At 42.3% G+C, this 15,608-nt stretch overlaps 1 long non-coding RNA gene across 2 annotated transcripts in view; it reads left to right on the forward strand.

Moving 5' to 3' along the window:
* The window catches only part of LOC114204938 (uncharacterized), a 33,007-nt gene extending 17,620 nt beyond the window's left edge, over positions 1 to 15,387 (forward strand). For both annotated transcript variants that reach the window (XR_003608284.2, XR_015766934.1), the window contains 2 exons: positions 6,590 to 6,706; positions 11,948 to 15,387. This is a non-coding gene — a long non-coding RNA (uncharacterized LOC114204938). The remainder of the gene's footprint in view (positions 1 to 6,589; positions 6,707 to 11,947) is intronic.
* Positions 15,388 to 15,608: the final 221 nt, after the last annotated feature.

The raw sequence follows: 15,608 nt of genomic DNA on the forward strand, positions 1-15,608 counted from the left end.
AAGAGAATCATACCCCGGGGACTCAACACAAACCGTTCCCTCAACTTTGCAATGTTCTATATCTAATCTCTGCCCTCATTTGCTGGGGACTTTGACTGTGTTCCTCACCCATCTGGTTTCCTTCCCCCCCCGACACACAAGGAGTGCAAAGGAGAAAAGAAAAGAATACAAAGGAGTTGGTTCTTCACGTAGGAGTGTTCAGTAGGCACTACCCGGCTATCTGGACTAGAACTCACTTGGATTTGTGATTAAAATTCATCCCCATATGGATTAACCTCTGGACTGAGAGTATGATTACATTAGAAATGATTAACGTAATTTCCTGGCAAAATGTACATAAATTAAAAAAGGTGGTAAGTTGAAGTTGAGGCTATCTACCTATCAACAAAAAGTTGTTGACTAAAATCACCAATAGTGTATTGATGGATTTAACAAATATTAAGTAAATGTATATAGGGGAATGTGTGAGGCATTGAAAGGGATATAAAAATCAATACACTTTCCTTGACCTCTTGGAGTTTATATTTGGTGGAGAAGATAGAATGCATATACCAATTACTGTAATACTAAGTGAAAGGTGACAAGTGCTCGGGAGGAGGCGTGTGGGAGTGCCATGGCCCATGGCGTCCAGGGAGAGCGTTTCAGACAGGAAAAAGTTAGGAAGGTTTGTGTAGCAGGTGTCATTTTATCTGAGCCTTGAAAGAGAGCTAAAGGTTCTTGTTTGTTTTTAATAGACTTTATTTTTTTAGAACAGTTTTAGGGTGGCTGAGTTGGTTAAGCGTCTACCTCCGGCTCGGGTCATGATCCCGGGGTCCTGGGATCGAGCCCCGCATTGGGCTCCCTGCTCAGCAGAGAGCCTGCTCCTCCCTCTTCTCCCCACTTGTGCTCTCTCTCAAATAAATAAAATCTTAAAAAAAAAAAAAAAGAGCAGTTTTAGGTTCACAGCAAAATTGAGAGGAAGGTACAAAGAGTTCCCATATATGCCAATCCCTTCACCTGCACAGTCTCCGCCGTTATCAACTTTGTCCCCCAGCGTGGTACACTTGTTACGGTCAATGAGCCTACATCTATATCGACACATCACCAGCACCCGAGATCCATAGTTTAAGTTAGGGTTCATGCTTGGTGTGGACATTCTATGGACTCAGACAATAAATAACATGTATCCCCCATTATAGTACCATACAGAGTATTTTTGCTGCCCTAAAAATTCTCTGTGCTCTTGCCTATTCATCCTGCTCACCCCACCCCCCCTAATCTTGGCAAGCACTGATCTTTTTATGGTTTCCAAAGTTGGAATCATACAGCATGTGGCCTTTTCAGATTGGCTTCTTTCACTTAGTAACGTGCGTTTTAGTTTCCTCCATGCTTTTCATGGCTTAATAGTTCATTTCTTTTTAGTGCTAGATAGTGTTCCATCGTCTGGATGTACCAGTTTATTTACCCAGTCACCTACTGAAGAATGTCTTGGTTCCTTCCAAGTTTGGGCAATTATGAATAAAGCTGCTGTAAACATCCGCATGCAGGTTTTTGTGTGGATGATTGCTAGGGTTTTAATAGGTAGACATGCATTCCACACAGAGGTTGTTTAAAATCTTAGAGCTTGTTCCATTGGCAGGAATTTAGAGTATGAGACTGTAAGACTAGACTGGCAGGTTGGGAGCAAACGTGGAAGCTTTGACTACCATGCTAAGTAATTTTGTCTCTGCTCTATGAGCAATAGAGAGTTACTGGAAATTTGGGGGAGGCAGTAAGAGTAGTGATATGATCAAAGTGTGCTTTAGAAGTATCCTTCTAGAGTGATACCAGAAATCAGGTGACCAGTTAAGAGGGTAGAGTGAGAGCCTAGACTAGTTAAACCATGAAGAGGGCCAAACCCAGGACAATGGGATGGGAACAGAAAGGAAGGGATAGAGAATAGAGCCTTACAATTTTGAGAGAAAGAGGGAGGAGTTATTCTAAAGTTTTAAGACTAGTTGGTTTAAAAAAAAAAAGATGTTAAGAAAATGAGAAGTGATCTTTTTTGGTCAAGCAGAGTCCCAGAAACAGGAGAGTCTTAGAAATACAAACCGCCTGCTTGAGAGAGGGCAGCTCATCTGTTCTTGCACACTCCTGGGCTGAAGGTCAAGCTGGAAGGAAGGAGAATGGTGAGGTCTGGGGAGCTTTGCTTTTGGAAACAGAGACTGGAAGCCCCTTTAGGCTATGACCTTTTGAATTCTATAAACTATGTGTTGTTTACTTACAGTGAACTAATGTCTCCTGTGCCATGGGAGTAGCTATAAAACCCTTCCTAGGAAAAATGATTCAGTTTTCTTTGGCTTAATTTTGGCTTTGGTGACGACCCTGGAATGAGGAGGGGAACCCTGGCTTCATCCCTGGAGTTTGCAGCAAAGATGAGAGGAGATTCCAGCCTCTGAGTAAGCCCAGGAAAGAAAGAGCCTTGGGGGCTGGGTCATAGAAAGATCTGTGAGACTTCCTGACCTGGGCATAGGTATGTTTAGCAAGGACTGAGAAACCAGGAAGAAGAGCATACTTGATTTGTGAAGAGGTGATGGGGTTCCATTACGGACAACTTGAGTTTGAGGTGCTGGCTCCAGGAGGACAGTCTAGTCATGGGGAGCCAGACCTGGACTGATGGGCTCAGTGGTTGAAACCAAGCTAGGGACAAAGGAAAATAAGCTCTGGGTTGGGAGTGGTGGTCCGAGGAGCATTACGTGAGTGACATGACTTCTCAACCAATCAGAGACAGAGGGTTTGCCCAATGCCCCTGCTGACTCAGGCTAAGTTGATTTGTCAAGACAGTGTCCCAGGTTGGGGAGGAACAGCCTGGCATCATGAATACTGGCATAGGTTTCCTTGATAAAGAAGTAATTTGGCTGAACAAGATGTTCCAGTGATTTAGTTGTAGGAACAAATCTGTGCATTTGCAGTGGAGAAAAGTTTCTGCTTCAGTCAGTTGATTGCTCTCAGAGAGATGGTGCTTACATTCTAGGGAAGGAATTAATCTGTCTTGTTAGAGTTTAAGCCTGCCTGTGGTTATTGCATATTGCTACCTCTGACTTCTTTAAGGGCAGCAAGTACTCATTCATCAAGTGGACTGGAGAGTGACAGGTGAGGGAAGAAGGAAAGTCAGGCTATAAAGTATCACCCATAACGATAACATGTTCCCAGACAGGCCCCTCTGCCCCCCACCCCAACCCCAACCCCACCCTCTGCTCCTTGTTTGTTTAGACGTAATTCCTTTCATTGATGGGTTGGCTTTTAACTCAGATCACTTTTATTTTCATTTTCCCTTTGTCTTGAATATTCCCTTAAAGGTCTTTTCCATGTAGGAAGGCCTCTCCTGTATATAAAAGACTTCTTTTCCTTCTTCCTTTGCTTCATTCTTCCCTCAATTTACAGAGAATCTGTTTCCTGCAGGAAACTCTGCTAAATATGTTTGGCTTTACATGAACATTCAAAGACATAGTTCTTGACACCAAGAACTTAGCAATCAAATAGAGGAAATAAGACTTTCACATATTTTACCATAACACAAACGTAGAAGAAACTGGAAAGTAGTACCATAAGACATGGTTGAACACTGTAGAGGAAGTTCAAGAGATTTGTTTCTGACAGGAGAGATGGGGAAGACTTCCTGGAGGAGGGGACGTTTGCGTTGAGCCTTCGAAAAATGGAGACAATGTAAACATGCAAAAATAGGGCATTTTATCTGTGTTATGTCAAATGTATACACTTAGCCACATTCATGTTTCTCAGTCTCATTTCAGAGTGGATAAATCACCGATAAGGGATTTGTAAAAGGGAAACTTTAAAATGCTTATTTTAAAATAAGCATTTTAAAGCATAGCACAAGCAGAGAACTGCCTAGTTGTCAGCTGTCAGTTTGGATAACTACCTGATGGCGATGTAGTACAAAGAATGTACATATCTTTCTGATGGATAGATGGACCCAATTACCCTTACTTCTATTTAATATACCTTCCAATGCTGAAATTTTAGATTTTATCATCCTTACGGATGGTAAAATGGTGGATTTACTCATATCCCTATGTTGCAGTTGGGGAAGTTGGATTTATTATAACCTGGGTTACACAGAGGAATCAAAGTGGTAAGTCTGGATGACAACAGATATCAGTCTGTGACAAAGTTGTCCCTAGTCTGTGGTGGAATGAGAAAAATATGGAGGCTGCAATGAATTTGGTATTAAGCACAAGGATTATCTTCTATCCAGAGATTAAATTGCTGGTCTTAAAATGGCAAGTTAAAATGACATGATGGTAATAGTTGGTAGGATGGGGGTATTAAAAATAAAAAAACTTCTTCCTTGTCAAAATAAAAGGCTCTTAACCTTATGAAGAGTCCATAGAAAAACACTAGAGACAAGGGAATTTTACTGGCCTATGAAATCTTAAGACTAAATGCTCAAACTAATAAACTTGCTGCTTTAAGGAGCAGAGGGTTTGTTGTTGAATTCTCATTTTACACATGAGGAATCTGCGGCTCAGAAACAGCCAGTGGCTTGCCCAAAGTCACTTGTCCTTGTGTTTTTATATTTTCAAGTAGCCCTATTTATAGTGTTTCTGATCTGTGTGTAAGCGCTCATGATAAAAAAAAATTAAGTCAATGAGCTCTTATCAGATGGGGTATTTATAATAACCTCAAATTATGTATAGTAAGCTTTAAGAAATTTTTGACATTGATTCCTCTGGGTGTGCTATTTATTTATTTATTTTTTAAGATTTTATTTATTTGACAAAGAGAGGGAACACAAGCAGGGGGAGTGGGAGAGGGAGAAGCAGGCTTCCCGCCGAGGAGGGAGCCCAATGTGGGGCTCAATCCCAGGACGCTGGGATCATGACCTGAGCGGAAGGCAGATGCTTAACGACTGAGCCACCCAGGCGCCCCTGTGCTGCTATTTATAACTACTCATGAAATAACTGTGCTTTATTGTTCTGTACTCAAGGAAGATCTCAAGAGCTCACAAGATTAGGCAAAGCCTTGACCTGTCAAAATGCCCTTCCCGTGCTTTCTCACCTGTACAAAAGCAAAACATTCATACCACTCATTAACTAGTCTGCCCTAGTAATTATTTTGAAATGGGTGATATAACCTGTTTCATGGGCTTCAAAGTTTGTTGGTTCATTTGGTTGGAATTTACTTCTTGCCTCCTCTGTGTTACACACTGTGCCAGTTTACAATGGGGATCAGTAAGACCATCCTTGTCATCTAGGAGGTGAAAGTCTAATGGAGAAATCTCAGCGGTGGGTTATAGATGATGTTGGAGGTGCCAGAGGGCTGGCATTCTATGTGTTTGCACTGAGGAATGACTCAGTGAAGATGGCATTTCAGGGACATCTGTGAGTGATGTATGAAGCAGATGGGATGGAGAGGACCCAAGGGTAAGGGTTGTCATAATCAGCATGTGATAACTGAGCACCTGCCCTGGCTGAGGACAGAAGGGGGGACATGAGACTTTTCAAGGAAATAGTGCCTAGAAATTGATGACTTAGGGGAAAAGGGAGACAAGAAGAGTGAGTCAAAGATGCCCCAAGTTTTGGAATTTTAAGTGACTGAGAACTGGTGATAGCATTAGATAAGACAGAGGAGTTGGGAAGCAAGCCTCCACCTTGCTCCACCTGTTTGGGTCCTACTACTGCTTGCTTCTCCTGGGTGTGAATCTGGCTGTACTTTCAGGATCCTGTACGTCAGTGAATTCTTCTGAAAGCCAATCCATGCTGTTAATGGTAGCTTCTTTTTTTAAATCTTATTAGTAATAGGTAATTGCATCATAGAGAAGCAAAATGATCTTTGTAGACTGTGCATTATTCTTTTGGACTGCCTCGGTCAGGAGTCGACAAGGTATGCATTTGTTTTGGCTGGCAGGAGAGGCATACAGCCCGGGTGGAGGGAGGCAGGTAACTTTGCAGCATCCATGTCTCTTTCTAGAATGAGGGTGGTTCACATCTCTAGTTCTATTCTTGGACATGAAGAGCTGGAAATTTGGGTGTGTACTGTCTTGTCAAGCCAGAAGGCCCATGAATTGGAACAGGGCTGTAACAATAACTTTGACCATGCTCTGACTTTTGACTGAAGAGATATTGGGCCTGTTCCCAGATTTTAGGCCTGGAATATCCTCACACTGCCAAGTAAAGCCAGAGTGTGATGATACTTCTCTCTCACCGGTAGGCATTTGACTCTGATAATTGGGCTCCGCTCAGCCTTCAAACCACAGGCGATTCTAGGTTTACTATGTAATCCTATAACCCTTTGATGTGTCTTAAATGTTCTAAAATAGTTAAAGAAGGACAAAAAAAAAACCATAGCTGCTTTTATGACAATGCAGAATACATTATTCCTAATTTTTTTGAGGCCCTTAAATCTAGTAAACTAGGTTCCACAAAAAAGACATTAGCTTGGTTGAAAGGCACTCGCTTTCACTTTTACCAGAGTCTACCCCACCACATTGAGCTGTGAACAGTGTTTTCCGTAGCTTGTAACTTTTGTCTCCTATAATGCTTTCTGTTTTGGAAAACCCTACCACCCCAGAATTAACTTTACTAATTTGTTTTGTTTATTTATTTTATAGAACAGTCGTGTACTGGATGGGCATCTTCAAACTGCACAGTGATAATGCTTGAAATTTATGGCGCTAGAAGTTTGAAGGTAGCTGCTGAACACTGTGCTTGAAGTCACCTTAGTGAAAGTAAGTAAGAGTAACTAAACAGTCAAAAGTAACCAGCAATTTAGGGACTCACATAACTAGAAAGGAAATCCCCTTCTCCTTGTGTTTTGTTTTTTCAACCCAAGAACCATATAACCCATGACATACTTTGTCTTGACATTTCACATTGTCTTTTCTAAATAATGTAAATAAAACGAGTAGGTTTGTCTCTTCCAAGTGGGGATATTGTGGAGGCATTTCTGAACAATTTATATCCTAGTTATTTGCTGACATTCATGTTAGGAGCTAAACCTTAAGTATATGGGTGAAAAGCTAACACTTTTGACTTGGATAGCTCTTCGCTCTCTGAGAAGGGCATTCTGCACCTACTACTCAGGGATAATAAACATTATGCTAAAATATCAGGTAACATGCTGATGAACTAGAATAGAAGAAGCAAATATCTAGCAGCACAATCATACAGTTGGTTCAGCCATGAGATTTATTGACAGATGGAAACATTCTTGGGGATATTCTTACTTTGGCACTTAAAAAAATTAGTATAACTGAGCAAGTGACTGTCTAACAGTATCTCAAATTCCTACCTGGAGGAAGCCCTTTGGTTTTTCAGCTGGATTCTAGCCTTGCACTAATCTCTGGGTTTCAATGTCCTTAATTATGAAGAGACCTTTAGATCCTCCCTCTGCTGGTGGCAGGGAGTGGGGGAATGACTGTGAATGGGTATGGGATTTCTTTTGGGGGTGATGAAAATGTTCTAAATTTGATTTTGGTAATGGTTGTACAACTCTGAATATGTTAAAAACATTGAATTGTACACTTCAAGTAAGTGAATTTTATGGTACGTGTTATGGGCTGAATTATGTCCCTGTCAAAATGCATATGCTGAGTCCTTAACGGCCAGTACTTTCAGAATGTGACTGTATTTGGAGATAGAATCTTTAGAGGGGCAATTTAGTTAAAATGACATCCTGAGGACGGGCCCTAATCCGATATGACCAGTGTCCTTATAAGAAGAGATCAGGACACACACACACACGGAAGAGATTAGGACACAGACACCCACAAAGGGAAGACCAAGTGAAGACACAGGAAAACAGCCATCTTCAAGGCCAGGAGAGAGGCCTCTGAAGAAACAAATTCTGCTAACACCTTGATCTTGGACTTGCACCCTCCAGAATTGTGAAAAAATAAATTTCAGTTGTTAAAGCTACCCAGTCTTAGGGGCACCTGGGTGGCTCAGTTGGGTGCTCACCCAACAACTAACTCATGATTTAGGCTCGGGTTGTGATCTCAGGGTCCTGGGATCGAGCCCCCCACTCTCCTTGGGCTCTCCACTCAGCAGCAAGTCTGTTTCCCCCCTTCCCTCTCTGATCTCTCTCACTTTTCATGCTCTCTCAAATAAATAAATAAAATCTTAAAAAAGAAAAAAAAAAGCTATCCAGTCTGTGGTACCTTGCTATGTATGTGTGGTACCTGCAGTGGTTACTTTTATGTATCAGCTTGACTGGACAACAATGCCTTTATATTTGGTCAAATGTTATTTTGAACATTTCTGGGAAGGTGTTTTTTGGATGAGATTAACTTTTAAATCATTGGGCTTTGAGTACCCACCCTGGTGTGGGTGGTCCTCTTCCAATGAAAGCCTGAGGGGAACAAAGACTGACCTCCTTTGAGGGAGAAGGAATTCTGCCAGTAGACTGCCTTTTGGTTGTAACTCTTCCCTGGGTCTCCAGCCCACTTGTCAACTCTGCAGATTTTGGACTTGCACCTCCACAGTCATGTGAGCCAATTCCTTAAAATCAATCAATCAATCAATTTCTCTCCCTTTCTGTGCACACACACACACACACACACACACACACACACACACACCTGTTGTTTCTGTTTCTCTGGAGAACCCTGACTAATACATTGCCCTAGCAAGCTAATACCATATGTTTATTATATCTCAAGAAAGCTGTTAAAAAAAATCAGAAGGCTACATCCAAAATGTTAACAAGAATTCTTTGGTGGTAGGATTTGGAGTGTTTTAGGTTTATTTTTTGTTTAGCTTATTTGGACTTGCGATTTTTTGTGTGTGACTATGTTGTAGAGGCCGCTTTTAGGCAACAGGCTTGACCTATAGAAACTTGAGCAAGGCACAGGGTCCCCCCCAACGACCACCCAGCTGAACGCAAATAGGCTCAGTAAGTGACCTACCTTGAAATAGCCAGAGGCCCTAAGTAACCAAAGGGCTACTTACAACCACGCACAGTTACCATGGAAGGGAAAATTCCATAGGTTCCTATACTTCCCTCACTCCACCCTAACTGTGGCCTCTCACCACTGCCCTATCACACACAGTCTCTCCTTAGCTGTCCCACCTGCTGCTCTCTTGTGATGTAGTCAGCAAACTTTGATCTTTTTTTGTTCTGCCTTGGGTAAATTCTTTCACTGCCCACGGTGCTTGTCCCCGCCCAATTGGAGCCCCCCCCCCCACACATATGTTATCTGTATAGTAATTTGGGGAAAGATTTCCGTTGAGAAGAGTGTTTAGAAGCAAGGTTAGATACCACAGAACCCAGAGGACCTAGGGATCTGGTGGACCGCATCAAAATACCACTTACCACGAAGACGGGTGAACGGAAACCAAATTGCATCTGCTACAGTGAGAAAACCTCAGCATACAACAGAGTTCGCTTATAGTACAGCTGCTAAGGTTGCCCCCTGGAACATGAGTAACAGAGGAATTTCATTTTTCCGACCAACTCTGTGTTTCTGCCATTTTCAGTTATTCTTTCATTCCATCATCTAACAAGCCTTTTCTGAAGACCACCTGTGTCCAAGGGGTACAGGAAATCCCAGAGATTGAAAACAAACAAAACAGACTCATTTTATACTCTTGTGGAGGAGACACATGGTACAATGTGATGAGAGCTCCCACTGGGTAAGAGAGTTGTTAGTCCCCAAGGGAGGGGCTGCCAGCCCCTGAGAGGTGGGGGCAAGATGAGGCCTTTTAAAGTTAATTAGTATTACTCCATTTCATAGTTGAGTGAATGGAGGCTCAACGGGGTTAAGTAATTTGCCCAAATCTCTCAGGAATAAGAAAGGGGTGTGAATTGCATGTTCTTACCACTGTGCACAGTTCTGTGACTCTAATGTATTGTCATGTGGACAAGCAAATAAGTAGAATACATGGGAATATCTGAAGTAAGAACCCAGCTCTATATACTCTGTATCACTTGTCTCAGTCTAATTACCTTGTCCAACTCTTCCATCAGTTCTCATAAGTGCTACTAATAGTAACAACAATACTTAACATATATTGTTTCCTAGGTGCCAGTGCTTAGCATAGGTCCGCTCAATCAGTCCTCATTACAGCCCAACAAGGCAGGCTGTGGTATAGTCCCTATTTTATAGACAGGGAAACTGAGGCTCCAAGAGTGATGGGATGTTAAGTGACAAAGCTGGGATTTGACCCCAGATTAGATTCCAAGGACAAGTTTTTAACCATTTTGCTGCAGTGCCCAAAACCAGACAACTGACAGCTTAAAAAATCCTTGCCAGTTGCTGAATTTTTTAATTAGAAGAAAATTCTGCAGTGTAATTGATCTTCCAGATCACACAGGAATGATCAAAAATATCCTCTTCACTTTCTGAAGAGGAGCTCCTTAAGGGAGTTTCAGTGATTCTATTTCATCTAGAATATTTTTGTGTGGCTTCATCCATGAGTGGTCCACACTGAGGTTCTGGAACTCTGCGTTGCCCTGAGAAACAGACACTGGACTGCTGGGATGTTTGGATTTGGGACCAAGGGGACCCAAACGGACCCTTCTGCAGATTCTTTCCTGGTAGCAGCCTCAGGCGTTCCATTCCATGGAAGCCACCACTTCTCCTGCTCTCTGCTCTCCTCGCTTGAAGGCCTGGACTCTCCACAAAACAAACCAGGCAACATACACAGTGATGAGTCTCTGGAGAGGATTTATAAGGGATGGAAGAAAGGGCAAGCTGTGTTTCCTTGGACAGTTCTCCCGCGACTGCCTGTTGACTGGGATGCGGTTTTCCTGACTCAAGATGGGAGTGAGCTCACATGAGAGACAGGCACAGAGGTCCCCGGGACTCCGGGGCTCTGGGGAAGTTGAGGCAGAGTGGAGCAAGGAGAACCAGCCCACAGCCAAGGGTTTGATTGGGAACGAGGCTGAGATACACCCATATAGATCCACTAACCTTCAGTGTAAGGTGGATCTGGTTTAGGACATGAAAAGATGATTTTCAGAGTGTTGATTGTTTACTGTGAAAGCATTCACTCATTGCTTGTGTGCCAGGGGGCCCGAGAGTTCAGGAATGCAACGGTCTAAGGCTAACTGAGCCAAGCTTCAGGGCTTATGGTGATATGACGTTCAGGGGCAGAGTGGGGATGTGATAAGCCCCTGCTCCAGCAAGCACTCACACAGGCTGTGGCAGAAGCTGTGAAACCTTAGAACCCTGGTCCCTTATGGTGGGGCACAGGTGTGTACCTCTTTTGGAGCGGGGAGGATGGGAGAGGCTCTGAGAGTCTTTCCCAACCCCGTGGTTGCTCACACATCTATGGATCACTACAGTGCCATGCCCTCTGCCGGGTGGCAGTCAGGTCAGAAGCTATGTCTTAGTTGGCACTGCATTCTTAACACTTGATGCCTCTGCCACAAGGTGGCCTCCTTGTCCAAGGCAGGCAGAGGACTCGGGAACCTGCAGAAGGATCTACCACAGGCAGGCAGGGATATGGAAGAGTAGATGGTGCTGGGCCCAGATCTGGCAAGCTGTAGTCTCCTGGGCACAGCACAGGACCCTTTGGGGCTCATCTTGAGCACTGAGAACCGTGATGGCTCTGGGCAGCGGGGGCTCTGCCCACAGAGGGACAGTGAGGGTGTGGCTTCCAGAAAGAGCAAAGTCTCTGAGGGCAGTTCTGGTGGGGTGGGAAGTCATTGTAGCCAGAAAAGGTAAGCACTCAGCACCCAAGGCCTGTAAAAGGAGCACTGGGGACGGGAATCTGTGACATCATCTATGCCTGGGGCAAGGACATTGTGCAGACTGGCCCTGATTGATCTTGATGGAAGGGTTTGAACTGATGAGGATCTGAAGGCTCTGTTTGCTAAGGCCCCTTGCACCTCCTGTTTTCATAAGATCTTTTTTGACTATCATTTGGAGAATTTAGGGTCTATTTTATACAGCAGGCGGGGGTTAAGCCAGATTAAAGATTATGAGGTTGTCCCAGTAAAAGGAATAATTTTTTTTTTTTTTAAGTAGGCTCCACGCCCAGCATGGAGCTCAACGTGGAGCCCACCATGGGGCTTGAATTCAAGATCTGAGCTGAGATCAAGACCTGAACTGAGATCAAGAATCTGATGCTTAACCAACTGAGCCACCCAGGTGCCCCCAGTAAATGGAATAATTTATCCCTAAAGAAGAACATTTATGGAATCTGATTAACCTTTGAGAGCCTACTGATGTCCTGCATTTTCACAAAATTTAAATGAGGGTTTGCAACAGTCGATGTAGTGTACGCATTTAGTCTTAAAGTATTTGTTGAGTAAATACACAAATCAGTTCAATCCAAATCCATACAAATCAGTTCAATTCAACAAAGACTTGTTAGATAGCTAATAAGTGCCTTCATGGGGCCTGGAGTATAGTTCAGCGTCTTTAACTTTCTCACTGGGAGACAGTAAGAAATCTATTTTATGTTGTGGCTCAATACACACACCCCCACCACAACTGCAACATAAGCTTGTCTTACTAGGTGAAGTGCATTCTGATATGTTCTGTTTTATATGTATATATTCTACCTTTTTTAAGACCCACTGAATCGATTTTGTGACCTCTTAATGAGTCACAATCTGCAGTTTGGAAAAATACTAGTTGCTACATGAAGTTACTGAATTTTTTTTAGGATTTTATTTATTTATCTGAGAGAGAGAGAGCGAGCATGAGCAGGGTGAAGGGCAGAGGGAAAAGCAGACTCCCTACTGAGCAGGGAGCCTGATGCGGGACTCAATCCCAGGACTCCAGGATCATGACCTGAGCCGAAGGCAGACACTTACCCGACTGAGCCACCCAGGTGCCCCTAAAGTTACTGAATTTCTAATCTCATCTTCATTGAGCTAAAAGTTGAAAGGGTGAGTTCAGATGCTGATGATCACAAGGAGATGTCTCCTCACTTCCTAGTGTCATATGCGAGTGTATGTCGCAGGAGCCAAATGTCCAATAAGCAAAAAAAAAAAAAAAAAAAAAAAGGTGAGTGATTTCCCAGGAAATATCCCAGGAAACTGGGAAATAAATTTTTTTCCCTTGTCTGTCTTCCCACAAAATAGATCATGACAGGAATGATGAACAACAAATCTGTCATCCTTGAAAACGGAAAGACTGTCCCCTACCAACAAACCTTTAATTAAAAAGCTTATAACTTATGCAGTTGTTAACATCTGAATGAACCCCCCGAAAATAGTATCGATCCAGAAAATGCTGGTTCTGGAGAAGGTCTCTGATTGATGTTAATGACTCATAGTCGTAGAGTTTTGACTCTACCCCACCAAGAGCTGACCATTCCTGCCTTTCCCTTTCACATCTATCATTTCTCTCATAGCACCTGTGAAATCCTCTTCCTTCTACATTATTTGCTTACAAATCTGTCTCTGTCCCATATTATAAACTGTTGGTGGACAAACAATGGTTTCTTCTCCATCTTTATATTCTCGGAGTGGGACACAAAGTAAGTGCTTTGTATATGTTTGTGGAATCATTGAATGATGCTAGTTCAGATTGGTTGTAAAGGTATCAATAGGAAAAAATACAGATTAGTTAATTTACTGAAGAAAAATAAGCTGCAAAAAGAGAGTTGAAATTCTAACTGATCCTAACTTGGATAAGGTCAGAATGAGGTCATGGTACAAGTATTCTTTTTTTGAAAGATTTATTTATTTAAGAAAGAGTGCACATGTGTGCATGTGGGTGGCGGGGGGCGCAGAGGGAGAATCTCAAGCAGACTCCCCTCTGGGTGCAGATGAGTGCAGAGCTGGACTCTGGGCTCAATCTCATGACCCTGAGATCATGACCTGAGCTGAAATCAAGAGTCGGGAGGTTTAACCGACTGAGCCACCCAGGTGCCCCACAAGTATTCTTATATAAGAAGCATACACAATACACTTACAGTTCTTTTATGGAATTTTGAATCATAGGTCTCAGATCTGTGAGAAATCCCAAGAAATCATCTAATCCAGCTTTCTCCCTTTAAGGAATTGTGTTTTTTTTTTAATAGATAAAGCAAACATAGTAAAAGTTTGAGATTTATACAAGTTTCATCTTAATGATTAGATGTGTCTGAGAGGTCTATACCTGATGAAAGATATGGGTAACAAAAGGCAGGGAGCAACGCTTCACAGCCCTACACATGACCAACGCATCAGACCCTGTTACCAATGTCATATCTACCCCTCTCCTTCTTTGCTAAAAAAATTCTTGATGTTGTTCCTGGGGATGATCTGCCTTGGTCCTGTTGATGATTTATTTTTTGGCCTAAGAAAATTATGTAATCCATCTTTCCTTTCCAGATACTTGACTTTCTTGCCTCTGTTGCAGTTGAAAGAAGTGTCCGTGTGACTAGTTTGGGCCAAAAATAGATAGAGGAAGTATGCTGAGTCTCTTCTGGTAAGGATTTTGTTTCTCTGATGAAAAGAAAGATGTGGCTGGTGCCACTCTTTCCCATTCATCCAACCTTGGATGCGGAATGATACGTGGAGATGTGGTCACAGGCCCAGACAAGCAGATGAAGGACTGGTGTAATGACAGTGGCAGAGTAAGTGCAAAAATGAAATGGACTGAGGTCCTTGATGGCACACCTTAACCACTGAACCAATGCTAATAACCCCTATCTGAATGTTTGTGTTATGCAAAACAAACAAAATGAAACAAAAATAATCCTTGTTTGTTCCAGACACAGAGGATTGGATATAGCGTTACTTACAGCTAAAAGCATTCCTAATTTATGTGGCCTATCGATAAGGGATACATCAATGACCAGACCTTCTTAGTCCTATCAAAAACACTTAGCAGAACAAATGGAGAAAAGTTGTATTTATTTTAATGAAATGCTAATAAGGGAATTTGGGATTTGCAAAAGTAATTCATTTATGCCCACAGATCAATCCAAAACTACACACAGGTCATCCTTTAGGAATCACTAAAATGCACAGTGAAAAAACAAAAGACTCATGGAAAAAGGAACCAGTGTTTACTGTGTTTGCCACTGGCCTGGCTCTACACCACATGTCTTCACATGTAATCCTCACAAATCTCACAAGAGGTATTATTTTTTCTATTTCATGAATGATCAACCTGAGCTTTACAGCTACTAAAATAACTGGCCCAAGGTCACACAGAAAATTTTAGAGCCAGGAATTAGGTATAGAGAATTATTTTAATGATCTCCAAATGAATAAAATTTTATTCATTTTGTACTAAATTGAAGGGGATCTGAATTAGAGGAAAAAGTTCAATTAAAAAAATGTAAAGGAAATGGATTTTGATTACTTAGAATTATGTAATGTGGGGCGCCTGGGTGGCTCAGTCGTTAAGCGTCTGCATTCGTCTCAGGTCATGAGCCCTGCATCAGGGTCCCTGCTCGGCGGGAAGCCTGCTTCTCCCTCTCCCACTCCCCCTGCTTGCCGTTCCCTCTCTCTCTGTGTCACTCTCTGTCAAATAAATAAAATCTTAAAAAAAAAAGAAGTACTTACAGTATACTTCAATGAAGGTAATAAAAGTCTTAGCAGATTATCTTATGAATCTTGCTTTAATAAATAGATAAGATTTGTTTCTTAATAGTACACCGGTTGTTTTTTGGTAAAGGGTATACCAGACATACTTGAAGGTGCTCAAAAAATATTTGAGCTTTTAAGATATTTAACCCCCT

This window comes from Eumetopias jubatus, unplaced genomic scaffold (genome assembly GCF_037043125.1).
Source record: "Eumetopias jubatus isolate StellerSeaLion01/CBP00866 unplaced genomic scaffold, mEumJub1_p1.0 scaffold_16, whole genome shotgun sequence".
NCBI lineage: Eukaryota > Metazoa > Chordata > Mammalia > Carnivora > Otariidae > Eumetopias > Eumetopias jubatus.